Raw genomic sequence first — 13,208 nt, forward strand, 5'->3', positions numbered from 1 at the left:
TGGCCCTGCTAGGAGGTACTAGGTGTGGTCCATGAAATATATAATCCTTATTGTTGGCTGTGCAATTCCTATACCAGCTTAAGAGCACACAGAAGCCATAAGGAGACCAAGGCATGTTTGAGAGGAATAACATTTACAAGAGTACAAAACTCTGTAGCGAATAGTCCAAGTTGAGGCTAGAGGTGTGGACCTACTTGTTCATTGTTTTTACATCCCTGTGATGGAATTCAGTCCAGTTTCAGGCCGGTTCTCAGTGTATGGTCATTTGGCAAAGCAGGGCTCCAACTTACTGTGATGGAAAAGTGATTGGGATCGAAACTCATTGGCATTATCCAAGAAAATTCATTATCTTGTCATGTACAAAAAAAGTTTCCTCCATTTTTATTTTTTAATAAATGTATTTTTGTGTGCACGCCCGCGTGTGTGCGTGCATGTGTGAGTGTGCGTGTGAACGCGCGTAAGTGCAGGTTCCTTAAGAGGCCAGAGCACTTGGAACCTCTGTAGCAGGAGTTACTGGTGTTTGTGGATCATCTCAGGGAAGCACTGGGAATGCAACTTCAGTCCTCTTCAAGAGCAACAAGCACTCTGAGCCGTGGAGTTATTTCTCCAGTCAGATTCTTACATTTCTTTAAACATAATTTATAATGGTAGTGAAATTTTAAATGGTTGTAAAACTACGTATTTTCACTTCTGATGGTTATACTAAAATTTGGATTGTTGGCAAAGCGTCTATTAATTATTAAATATTGTTTCGAATAATGATGTGACACAAAAGTTTGTGAAAACAAATTTCTCGTAAAAGTAAATGTATGTGGAATGTCATGCAATTAATATTTAACCATTCGAATATTTTAGTTTCACCATATTTTGAAATGATACAAAAAGAAATTAATTGCTTTTTAAACTCATCGCCAGGGGGCCTCATCAATCTCTCCTGGCTCTCTAATTCCCAAATATTGTCTATAAATGTTTGTTTTCATTTAAATGGACTTTGTTATATAAAATAAATTTAAAAAAAGAAATAAAAATAAATTATAAAATAGGACCATATTCCATGTACATAATTCAGAAGAATAAATATTGCTATGGTCCCACAAAAATAAATAAATAAATAAATAAATAAATAACCTTGGGAAAAAAAACTTTGGGAAACATAAGACACTGGGACTTTCAGTGATTCACACTGCTATTCTTGGAGGTACAAAGCAAGGAATTGTGGCTACTCAGCTGCTGGCCATAGACAGGTAGTTGACTCCTCATTAATATGGTCATTCCCAACTTCTAATTTAAAGATGCTGCTGTAACTACGCCTTGGTAAAGACAAATGCAATGTTTTCACTGGAGAAGTAATGCAAGAGGGGTCCATTTAATGTAAGTTAACTGTCCTAGTCAAAAGTTTCCCAGGTATCTTCTTTCCCAGTAAGAAGAGTTCAGAATGTTCCCTTTTCCAGACTCTGCAGCCGGTCAAGTGTTGTTCTGGAGGACCATCCATTCCAAACCCAATCCTCCCTGAGTCTCTGGGCTTTTCTGGGGGTAGCCTTCCAGCCTCCCTGCAAAGCCAGTTGCTGTAAACTGTTAACTCACTCCAGCTCCTTGAGACTTCACAGAAGGCCAAGATGTTCCAGGACACACAGAGGCTATGGCCAACTGCCCAGGGGCGGGGATTGCTCTCTACTCCCAGCTGCCCTTCAGGTTCTGCGCCCTGGGGGCCTGGCAGTGGCAGAATCATGTGGGCACCTAGTGCATGGCCCAGGAGCCAATGCCCCTCCCGCAGCCTTCTCCAGGATGTTGATCTCCGCCTTGCCTTGGACTCTTTTTCTTTCACTTTTCTTTTAGCTGGGGTTGGGACTCCCGGGCTGGAAAGCTCACAGGAAACCGGGAAAACCCCAGCTGATTCGCCCCTCTCACACTGGCTGCCACTTCGCACCCTGCAGTCAGAACTCCATGGAGGTACAGAGTGGGAGGTGGTGGTGCTGGTGGTGGTGGATCAACAATGGAATTTTTCCCGAAAGCCTACGCCCGGGGCCCCTCCCAGCTCTGGCTCTGCTCAGGCACCCTTCTCCCCACCAGCTGTGGGCCAAGCCGCCCCGCCCTCTTGACCGAGACTTCAGTACTCAGTGGCACTACATGCAGAGTGTTTTCCCTTCTGTCTAGCCATTCTTTTCCAGGGTTCTTCTCTACATCTTCTCTGGTCCTCTTGCGAGCCTCTCCAGTTCGCTGCGCCCCGCAGCTTGCAGTGCACCTAGCTCCACGCTGCAGGGACCTGGCCAGGGCAAGACCAGGGGGAGCAACGAGCCTGTCTACCCCCGCCCAGCTGGCAAGTTGGATGAAGACTGGATCCTGCTGCTTGGAAGGCTGAGTTGTCCATCTAACTGAGCTCAGAGAGGTCAGGAAAGGTACCAGCACTTCTTTCCTTGCCGCATTCCCCTTCCAAACTTCCTCTGGCCCTCGTGAATGGATGCGTGCTCTGTATTCTCTCCCTTTGCAAATATCACCTCTTCCATGATGATGAAGCATCTTCTAGGGAAAGAAATGTGCAGAGATGGTTATAGGCCTTGGTCTGTGTTAGCGACAACTAAGTTCGAAACACCTAAAGCTTAGTTATCTGTCTGTAATGCCAGATCAAAGGGAAGCGATGCTGGAAAATTGTTCTGAAATCAAATCTGCACTCACAGGGGCATTAGATGAAAACCTGGCTAACTTTTTTCAAGTGGTGTTGAGGCTGCAACGCTGCAAGAATGTGAAGCTCAAAAGAATTTCTGTAACACCTGCACTTAAGGTTAATGCTAACTTCCAAGGACAATGTAAACACTGTAAACAGTGCAAGTCCCAGACTCATAAAAGAGTCAGTGTGGAAATGGGAATGAAGTGACTGTAGCTATTTTCCAATGATGATTTTAAATTGATTTCTGATACTCTCCTTAGTGGAGGGTCTCTTCCATTGGCTATCATTCACCCTCACCCTTTTTCTGTAACAGGGGAGGTCAGACTGAACTGGCTGGGTTTTCCAGGTTGATTTGGTAAATCATCAGATTAGTAAAATTAGCCATCGTTCGGTGTGAAGGATGTAAATTAGATCCTCATGAACACTGAGTAATTTAGAGCATTTCCGGAGGAAAGCTGAGAGGGCTTTGAAAGAAGGGAAGCTACTCCAGAAAGAATGTCAATAGAAATAAAGGACAGGAGACCCAGTAATAGTCATTTGAGGCTTTTAGGGTGAAAAAATAAGATTAGGAGTTTTACTTAAAATGTTGAAGCATCCAAAATTGTTTCAGGCCTGTTATAAGTGTGTCTGCTGATGTTAAGCTTCCTTTTTTCTTTTTTTTTTTTTTTTTTTTTTTTTTTTTTTTTTTTTTTTTTTGTTTTCTCTCTCTCTCTTCAGGGAGTTCACAGTCCGACTCCCATGTGTCCCCTTGCCTTGTGATCTGTTGCAACATGATGGGGGTAGGTTTTTCCCTAGTTCAGGTCTCTGACAGGCTTTGCACAGCATGGATGTTATTGCTAGGGGCAACTTTATAGTGTGATGGGAAGCCAGTTCTGGTTGGAAATTTCCTGTGGATTCCTGGTGGGTTAAAGGAAAAATACTATGGTGCTTTCTTATTTAAATCTTGTTTCAATTATAGGAAATGTCAGTAACTGTATTGCATGCTGTAAATTTTGTCAGTGACATAAACTTTTATAAACTAATTTTAAAGATTAAAAAATGGCTTAAGGTTATTGAAACAGAATTTGGAGACTAAAGAATTTTAACCTTGGCAAGCACTCCAGTCAAGGTGTGCTACTCCTCAGCAAGCTCAGCAATTTCAGGAGAACTGAAAAACAAAACAAAACAAAACAAAACAAACAAACAAACAAACAAACAAAAACACATTTGTAGATTTTCCTGAGGGAAATGTTTGCATTGCTAATCAGCTCTGTCAATGGGTGTCGATCCAAGCCTTTTGCAACTTTGTAGACTTTAGACCTCTCTCTGATTTCCCTGCTTTTGGTTTGTGTGTGTGTGTGTGTGTGTGTGTGTGTGTGTGTGTGTGTGTGTTACTATTCTTCTGAACACTGGTTGATGACAACACAGGAAATACTGTTTTCAGTCCACAACTTAAATTCTGAGCTCCAAATATTGTCCTAAGTATACACATATTTAGAAAATGTCATAATGGACATATATTGCACCCAGTAAATATAAATAATAGTGCATATGGTAATTAGTGTGTAAACTAACTCAATAAGTTGTTCAAAGAAACAGGGCTTGGGAGGGTTGACCTCTTCCAACCTTGACAGACTTAAGATTGCAATGCGATAAAGAATGAATTATTCACACTGAACTAGTTTCCACAGTTTAACTGTGGCAATTATTATTTCATTTGTGCCAATATTGTGATGCTAGAGTTTTGGTTTCAAATTACTTCTGTAGCTAACATTATTAATTGTATATTTAAAGATTATAGTCATGTAATATCTGTATATGTTTGATCCTTTAGAGAAATTTATGGTTCCTGAATGAAACTATCTTCCTAATGTGTATCAGTTTTTTATAATAACTCATAATCAGCAAAGGGTTGATTTCTATGTCTGCATCCCTCTACTTGTCATTCTATCCATTCAAGTAGGAAGGTAGGAGTCAATGAGAAATTGGAGAAGATTCTCACATTACATCATGACTAAGGATGGGATGGCTGCTCTTTGTGATAGTTTCTTTCAAAGGTCTAATATGGTAGGCTTGGCAGGGAGCCACGTTCCTTCTCTTTGTCTCAATGTTAGCTCTTATAAGTCTCTATTCAGTGGTTCTGGAAATAGCAAGAGATGGCTGAAATTCAACATTGCATGTGTCTTATGGTAACTTTGCATTGGTAGGAGGAATATTCTACAGAGGTGTTGAGAGAAAATTAGTGGATTTTGGTTGGAGTGTGTTTCAGCTAACTAATATCAAAATTACATATGCATGTGTATACGCATGTATTTATATATCTTATAGGTTTGAGTGTGTGTGGGGGGGGTGGGGGTTAGCAACTGTCTGGAGACAGAAGGGCTATTTTAAGTTGTATTTGAATTTTCTTGAATCAAAAAAGGTTAGCCTAGAAACCTATGAGATACTGAAGTAAAATTTGTTAACATGGTCAGGAGAAACCAAATGTGAACCTGAAAGTTAGTAATCAGAAGGTTTTGGCACCTCAGGCACCATGTTGACAAGTCTATGCCAGGAAGCTGGCATTGGCCATCATTTGAGTGATTATTTTACTTTGTATTAAACAATGCTATCTTTCTAAAGTGCTATTTCAGGCCACCAAGGTGGCTTGTTGAGTAAAGGAGGTGGCCACATAAGCCTGGAGACTTTAATTCAAACCTTGGAACCCATGTAAAGATGGAAAGAGAACCCATTCCATGAGGTTGCCCTCTGATGTCACACATGTGCCTCCTAACCCCACTGTGCATACATACACAATGAAAAGCAAGTTAATTAAAAGTAAGGTGTCCAGTGCTGAGGTCAGATTAGGAAACTGAGGATATTGAGTTATTTCTATTGTTGATGTCTGTACACATTCTCCTGGAGACAGAGTGCTAGTGTGCATGGGTTTTAATGGGTTTTAAGTGTTTAATACCACAGCTGGGTAGAGCACTATAGAGAAACAGTATGATGATGATCTATGTATCTTACTGTTCATTTCTTCTATGTCTTCAAAGGTTGCAGAACACATGAGGAAGATGATATAAATGATTTTGCCAAATGAAATAGAAAATGAAAATGATCAAGGGTGGGGTTGGAGGAAGGGATAGACACAGGGTTGGTGGGGGATGGGGGAGGGAGCTGTATTCATTGTTGTGACACAGAAAGAGGCCCTGAGAAGTCCTTGGTGTTCAATAACAATGAGTCGTATTTCTTGGTAGGCGGTTTACTCTTATACTTTCCACCTGAAGCATACAAACCAAAGCAGCCCTTGAAAACTCATGACCAAGCTCTAAGGTAATCAAGGAACATTCCCTTTGCTGAAAACCTTCATAGTTAAACATTTGTTTTTCCAATTCCTTTTTGTGTTTATGTTGGATATAGGTGTGTGTGTGGGGTATTAGGGGGAGGTCATTCTTCAGGCAGCCATCATTTTCTCTTGAGTCAGCATTTCTCACAGGCCTAGACTCATTACTAAGGATGGGTTGGTTGACCAGAACTGTGGAGAGCTGCCTGCTTCTGCCCCATCAGCATTGGTCAGATTATAATCACAGGCCAATATGCATCACTTTTTTTGAGATGTGTATTCTGGTGGTCAAACTCAGGTCTTCAGGCCTGTAAGGCAAATACTCAACAACTGAACAATCCTTTCTCCAGCTCCACTGTTTCTGACTTTTGCTCTTACCTCTCTACAACAAAAATAAGTACATAAAATTAAAATAAAATAATACATTTTAATTCAATTAATTTAATGTAATTAATACATTTTATTATTCAAAACTACTTTTTTGGGTTATTTTTAATATTCTTAATGCATAATTTAAATAACCTGTGAACTTTTAATAAGTGAGAATTAAGCATAAAACTAAGATCATACTGGGAATTGGGACAAGCAGTGGGCAAGACACTAATGTCAGTGCTTTGATTTGAACTATTTCCTATGTGAGCATTTCCCCTGTATGTGGCACTCTGGAGCATTAAGGTACTTGGTAAGACTTTGGGTGGGAGAGGAGTGTGTCTTCTTTGCAAAGCAGGAGAAGGGTAATCATGAAAAGGGAAAGGGGAACTCAGGCTCCTTTGCACACAATGGGTGTGGCTTTTTAGTTCTTTTAGAACCCTGTGCCTTCCTCCCCTTTGTCCAGTCATAGGATACCCAGGAGAGCTCTGATCTAGCTCAGCCTTATCTTCATACTTGCCTGGGGGAAGGAGGCTTCAGGATCACCATGGAGAGTGGGAGCTGAAAGAACCTAGTTTGACTGCTGTGGAGAGACCCCTGATGACTAATAGAACTGTGTCTATGGCTTGAATAAGCAATGCTTCCTCATCATATCCTATAGACCCAGTTCCTACCATGTTGCCTCTGCTCTTCTATGTACGTATCATTCCATTATACTTGAGGTGTTATGCCTAGGTGAATTTGTGAGCGCTGTGTTCAGTGAAAGAGTCTGTTTCAAAAAGCAAGGTGGAAGATGATTGAAGAAGATATCTAATATACATCTTTGATTTCCACATACATGTGCACTCTCAGCCTTGTACACACACACACACACACACACACACACACACACACACACACACACACTAGTGGGACAATGTCTTTATGGCTAGACAAGAGCTGGCCATAGGGTTGAGTTGTGTTACCTTCAGTAAGGGATAACTACATCACCCAAGAGTTTGACATCTGAAAAAGTCTGTAAAGGAAGTAGGGGACAGAAGTCATATGGGAGAAATGTTCAACTACAGTAATAAGATCAGTATTTCAGGAAAATATTCTGGAATAGAATTATTGATGGAAAAGACAAATTAGAACTAAGGAAGTCATCTGGAATTTCAAGTAGCTAATTGAAGTATTGAGTCTTTTGCTTATTTTCACTCAAGGACATAGCTCTACTTTAATAATCCTCTCTCTTCATCTTTCCCTACCCTTTTTCTTCCTGATGGACCTTTTTTTAATCACCTATGTCTTAATTTTTCCTATTAAGAAAAAAAGTTGGTTTAGTTTTTTTTTTCTTATATTTCTTTCCACCGTATTTAGTATTTATCCCACCATATGGAAAAATTTCAAACTTACCCGAAATTTCCCCATTCTTAGACTCTTTTGAACAAACTGGGGTTTTATGCTGTCATGTGAGAAGACTTTTCCTGTATAGATGCAATACACACACACACACACACACACACACACACACACACACACACACACACACCTACTCATCCCAGATATGAAGCTCATAACTGACCAAACTATATATACTGCCAGAGTCCCACTTCTTAAAATTGGGGTTACTTACAGAAATATGGGTAAGGGTTTACTTATAGTAACAAAAGACAGCTACATTACTGAAGCTCACTTTGGTATGGGTGACAGCTCACAAAATCTCAATAAAATGTGACAGACTGCTCACAGCTCATAGGGTTGGAAAGTGCCCATTACAGGTGATTCAGTTATTCTAAGCCTATTCCAGAAAGTACATATGGTTTCTGCTTCTTCCAGGCAGCTTGTCTGATCTGTTTTGTGGATTGACTTTTCTGAGAGTAACACTCAATAGTCTTGGTTGTTTACTCTGGGAGGGAAGGACCTAATGAATCTGATGAGTTCCAGGGACTTCCTCAAGATTTTGAGTTGTTTACTTTTTGTCCTAAAGAGAGCCCCTGGAAGACAGAAGGTTTGGATCTGGGAGGAAACTGATAGACATCACATGCTCACTTCTCTGAAAGTGTGCTTTGCTTGTCAAAGATTGAAAGAATTTTGGTGTAGTTACCTGCAAAGTCTACTTCTTGGTGTTCTTTGCATGTGTTCTTCCTAAACATCATCTTTACCTTTCTATTACCTCACTACCAACTACTTCACTGTTTACTTCTCAATATGTAGATGGAAAAAAGTCTGAGAGTTGGTTCCTTAGCCCTGGTCTCTACTTGGGCTTCTTCTCCTGATGATCTCATCCTGACTCATGGATTTTAATGCTTTCATGGGTTGATGATTCATAAATTTATATGTCTAGTCATGACCTACTGCATGAACTCCAGACTCATATTCAAAGTCTGTCCATCATCCCCGATTAGATGTTTAACACATTGGATTCTCAAATTTATTCCATAATCTTCCTGTCCAAGTGTCCTTCCTATGCTATTTGGTGATAGCTCCATCCTTTAAGTTCTGTAAATAACCAATAAGTAAATCAGTATGAGTTGCATTTAGTTTCTGTTTTTTTTCCACTTACCCACTCTGACTTTGTGACCAGATTACTTGGCCATGGCATCTAATATCAAAATGATAGCAATGATGAACTTTGACATTCTCTGTCATCTCTTGCCTATGGCTTACTAGATCATTGTCTGTAGCACAGGCTTGAAGTTTTAAATTAGATCTTTAAATTATGGATACATATTTTTCTAGTGCTGTTTTCTGAGTGCTGAGATGTCTGACCTAAAAGAGACAGCCACTTTCTCCTGCCTCCAATGCACAGTAGTATGATATAAACAGGCAATTACAATGAACAATGCTATTTAAAAATAAGAAAAAGAAAGGCTGTGATAGTAGTCCATAGCAATTCTAAATAAAGGCAGGCCTATTTCCTTATTTTTCTCGGCTCTCAAAGCAGAAAATGTGTTTAATAAAAGCTCAAATTTTTTCCAAAGTTTTGGAACACAGGCCGAGAATGGAGTCCTGTAAAGGCAATTCTGAATGCTCATGAGAAAACTCCATGAAAATAAGACTTGTAATCTCAGTTTATTCAGAACACAGAATTATTCTTGGAATGTACTTTTGTACACCTCCAAGGTTTAGCAGATAGAGGTGAGTTTGCTTCAGCTATTGTTATTCATATGCCTCTATAGAGAAGCATGTTTTTGCCATGTACAGCTCATCTTTGTGCTTGTATACTTTATTCAGGTGTCTCTTTTTAACCTCAGAGTATAAACTTTCTGATGGTCTGAATAAAGTTGGCCATTGCATGAGACATTAGTCTGCTTCATATTTAGGCCTTGTTCTCCCGGGTTCAAGCTTCCAACTAGAGTGGTAAATAGCAGAGAATAGTTCTTTTGGCCTTTTATCATCACTCTGGATATTTGGCTCCTTGGACCTTTTCTCTTCTTTCCCTAAGAAACAGCTCACATTTTCAATCAAGTTGTGTGTTTGCTGCTTTTAGGGTTAGGCTGCCTGTACACTTTTTATGTAGTTGCTGTTATTCTGCTTTTGCTTTTTAGTTTTAATATCTTTATGACTTTGGGGCTTCCTTTAACTTTTATTGAGGTCCATTCCATTGAGAAAAAAATAATACTAAGTACAACTCCTGAGACTGGCACCTCTTTACTTAGTCTATAAATCAGAATACTAAAGTCAGAGCCCATAAGGTATTTTGGAGCCCCTTAGACTGGCTAGAAAGATTCAAGATGTGACCTTAAAACTTTCTCAGGCCTTGAGGAAAGATTCAGATAAACAAATGATTTGATCTTTAACCTGAGGTTATGTTGTTCTAGTGAACCTCAGATTTTATCTTTTCCCCAAGACCATTTGTTTCTTTGAGAATTTGTTGAAGTCTAGACAAACAAGGAGGAAAATCAATTTTACTTCTAACTACGCAAGTATGTTGTTTTTGAGATAGAACATTGTGTAGATCATGCTGCCTTGGAACTAGGTGTGCAGCTAGACTGGTCTTGATCCACCTGCTCTGGCTCTCCAGTGTTGTGATTACAATGATGGCCCATCACAGCCAGCTTGCATCTTGCATTAGTTTTAGCAGCTAAATTCAGCCAATTGTCACTTTCAGAAGTCTATTTTGTTCCTTCAATATTATTGCAGGCCACAATACTTCCAATAACATTCTGTAATGTAATATAGCATGAATTATCCTTTCTTCATACTCCAAGAAGAAGACATCATCACCTTATCAGTCCTTACTAACAGTGTCTTTGCCTAATCTTTGCTGTCTACTGCCTGATCTATCAATTTTAGTACAATTAATTGTTATATAAATTGCTACCATAAACTTAGTGTTTTTAAAAATGTTCTCTTGGGGTTAAAGATTTGGACAAGGGACAGTGGTGATGATTTTTTTCCTCTCCTTCAATGCCAGCATCCTCATGCAGGAGTGTGGGTCCTTATGGCTCAAGGCACTGGTGGACAGAGGGTCATCTGTATGAAGCATTGTATATATTGCTTGTCCTTTGTTTGACTGACTTAGTTGTCCTGCACAAAGCTTTTCCCCCTGGCTGGGTGTAATGTTCAAATAGCATGAGGATTTGAGAAGTTCAGTGTTGTCAGACTTTGTTTGTTTTTTAGTTGAAAAAATGTTGTTTTGGTTTTGTTTTGTTTTGTTTTTTTATGACATATTCTTCTCCTGGTTTTCCCTCCAAGACCCATCCCACCTCTTTCCCCACTCAGCTCCACTCCCTTTCTTCCCTTACAAAGCAAACTAACAATCAAAACTCCACAATCAGAACTCTTTTAAAAGACACAAGCAACACACATGTAAGACTCATAGAAACAAAACACTGGAAACCATAGTATATACATGCAAAAAGACAACTACAACCTAAAATGTCCAAACAAAGCAATATGAAACAAAAGTGTACAGAAATGCCACTGAGTTCATATTGGGTTGGCCATGCGACTGGCTGTTAAGTGTGCTAAATATACCCATTGGAAAAAAATAAACTTTCCCTTTCTAAGTTGGTATCAATTGCAGATAGCTTCTGGGTTAGGGGTGAGAGTTTGTATCCACTTTATATAACATTCAGGTCATGTAAGACAGGAAGTAGAAGCTGCCACCAAGTAAGGACTGGGAATTCAATTCTGATGGACACACTTCCATCATTCTTCTAGGGAAAAGAACTTATAAGGCTATCCCATACTTAGTATTAGAGGACATAAACACCATCACTTGATGAGTAGACTGACATGCATAACCACGGGCTGGAAGCCATTGACTTATGGTAGTTATTTTTGGAAATTATATTCCACATAGGGTGGTATTGTAAAGAAACTACTTGGGTCATACTACTGTTCTTTTCAAAACCTTCCCCTGCTTTCTCTTTTAATTCCAAGTAAAAACCAAATTCAATTACAATGCTGGTAAACTTAGTATCTCATCTATTCCTCTTTTTTCTTGGTTCACTAATTTATTAACATAGGCACCTTTTCTACTTGTCAACCATAATGCTGTGTTCTTGCCTAAGAACTTTTGAACTTGTTGTTACCTTTTGCTTAGAGTTCTCTTACTGGAATTATGGCCACACTTTGTTGCCTGCTTTGGGCTTGACTCAAGTACTCCATATAAGTGTTCTGTAACTGACAGTATTCAAACTGCATGCCAGCAGCAGCTAGCGCTTTACTTCTCTGTACCTTTGTTGAAGTCTAACACAACCTAGTTGGTAATACTTCAGAAACTCAAAAGGTCTATTGGGATTGAAACACAGGGCTGGCTTTCAGGGTTTTTTAAAATTAGATGGTCTCTTACGATGCAAATGGTAACAATAACAATTATTCATATACCAGTTTAGAAGCAAACTTATTCAGATACCAATTCAAAAGCAGTTAGTAATTGTATATCTGTTCATATTTGATGAATTGATAAAGTAAGAGAAATATTCAGTTTTCAGAGCTTTATTTATGTTCATATAAAGGAACTCTGGACTACATGAGATTTATTTAATGACTTGTGAACAAGTGTCTTCTTGTGTTACAACATATACTGTAATGGATCACATATTTTTGTTATTTTCTTCATTGGCTTAGACTTATAATTTGCTGGTTCAAATATGGTAATTTCTAATAGAAACTTGAATGAATAGATGAATGAATGATAAATCTATTGCTATTAAGGAATACACAACTGTTAAAAAATAGGGAAGGCTAGGCGTGGTTACCTAAACCTGGCAATTTCAGAACCTAGTAGATAGAGACAGGAAGATGTTGAGTTCAAGACCAGCCTGGGATACATTATAAGATCTTGTTTCCAAAACCCAACCAACCAATCAACCAACCAACAACCACACATTCAACCAACGAATTAACCAGCCAAGCAAACAAACATAAAATCACTTGGTGGAAGAAAGGAGAGTTATTTTCAAAGAGAATCAAATTATTGACTTTATTTATCCATTTTATTGTTTCCTTCAGTCACTGGTACTGTTGACAGCCTAGAATGGATAGGCTATATTCTAAGCTCTTGAGTCAGTAGGAGGCATGAGAGAAGAATTGTGGGGGTTTAAGACATTAATCTTAGGAGACAGGAAAATTTAAGGTGCTAGGGACAACAAGAAAAGGAGAAACTGATTTTGGAATCTCAAGACTGTAATAAAAGTGGGTCATGCTGTTGAAAATATTAGTCATTGGGAGTACAGACATGAAAAGCTGACAATCTAGAGCATCCCCTGTAAAATAGCAAATAACAAATTATCAGCTGTGGCCAACAGTGAGACTGATCTCTAGGAGGCAGAGAGATGTACAGCAGATGCAGGTCATGTACACAATGAACTGTCAGAGAGATGGTTATACTAGAAGTGGCAGTGCTCAGTGACTGTCTTCAGCAAAACCATGATCAAT

The 13,208-nt window shown here is 39.2% G+C and overlaps 1 protein-coding gene across 4 annotated transcripts in view; it reads left to right on the forward strand.

The window, feature by feature from the left end:
• The first annotated feature begins 1,828 nt into the window (after positions 1-1,828).
• Positions 1,829-13,208, forward strand: part of Il15 (interleukin 15) — a 67,983-nt gene continuing 56,603 nt past the window's right edge. Inside the window, exon 1 of one of the 4 annotated variants that reach the window (XM_051205878.1) lies at positions 1,829-1,950. The gene's annotated coding sequence lies outside the window, so the exon portion shown is untranslated. Of the gene's footprint in view, positions 1,951-1,972; positions 2,397-13,208 lie in introns of those variants that run through there. The other 3 variants (XM_051205879.1, XM_051205876.1, XM_051205877.1) reach the window with 3 other exon arrangements.

Source organism: Phodopus roborovskii, unplaced genomic scaffold (genome assembly GCF_943737965.1).
Source record: "Phodopus roborovskii unplaced genomic scaffold, PHOROB, whole genome shotgun sequence".
In the NCBI taxonomy this organism is placed as follows: Eukaryota; Metazoa; Chordata; class Mammalia; order Rodentia; family Cricetidae; genus Phodopus; species Phodopus roborovskii.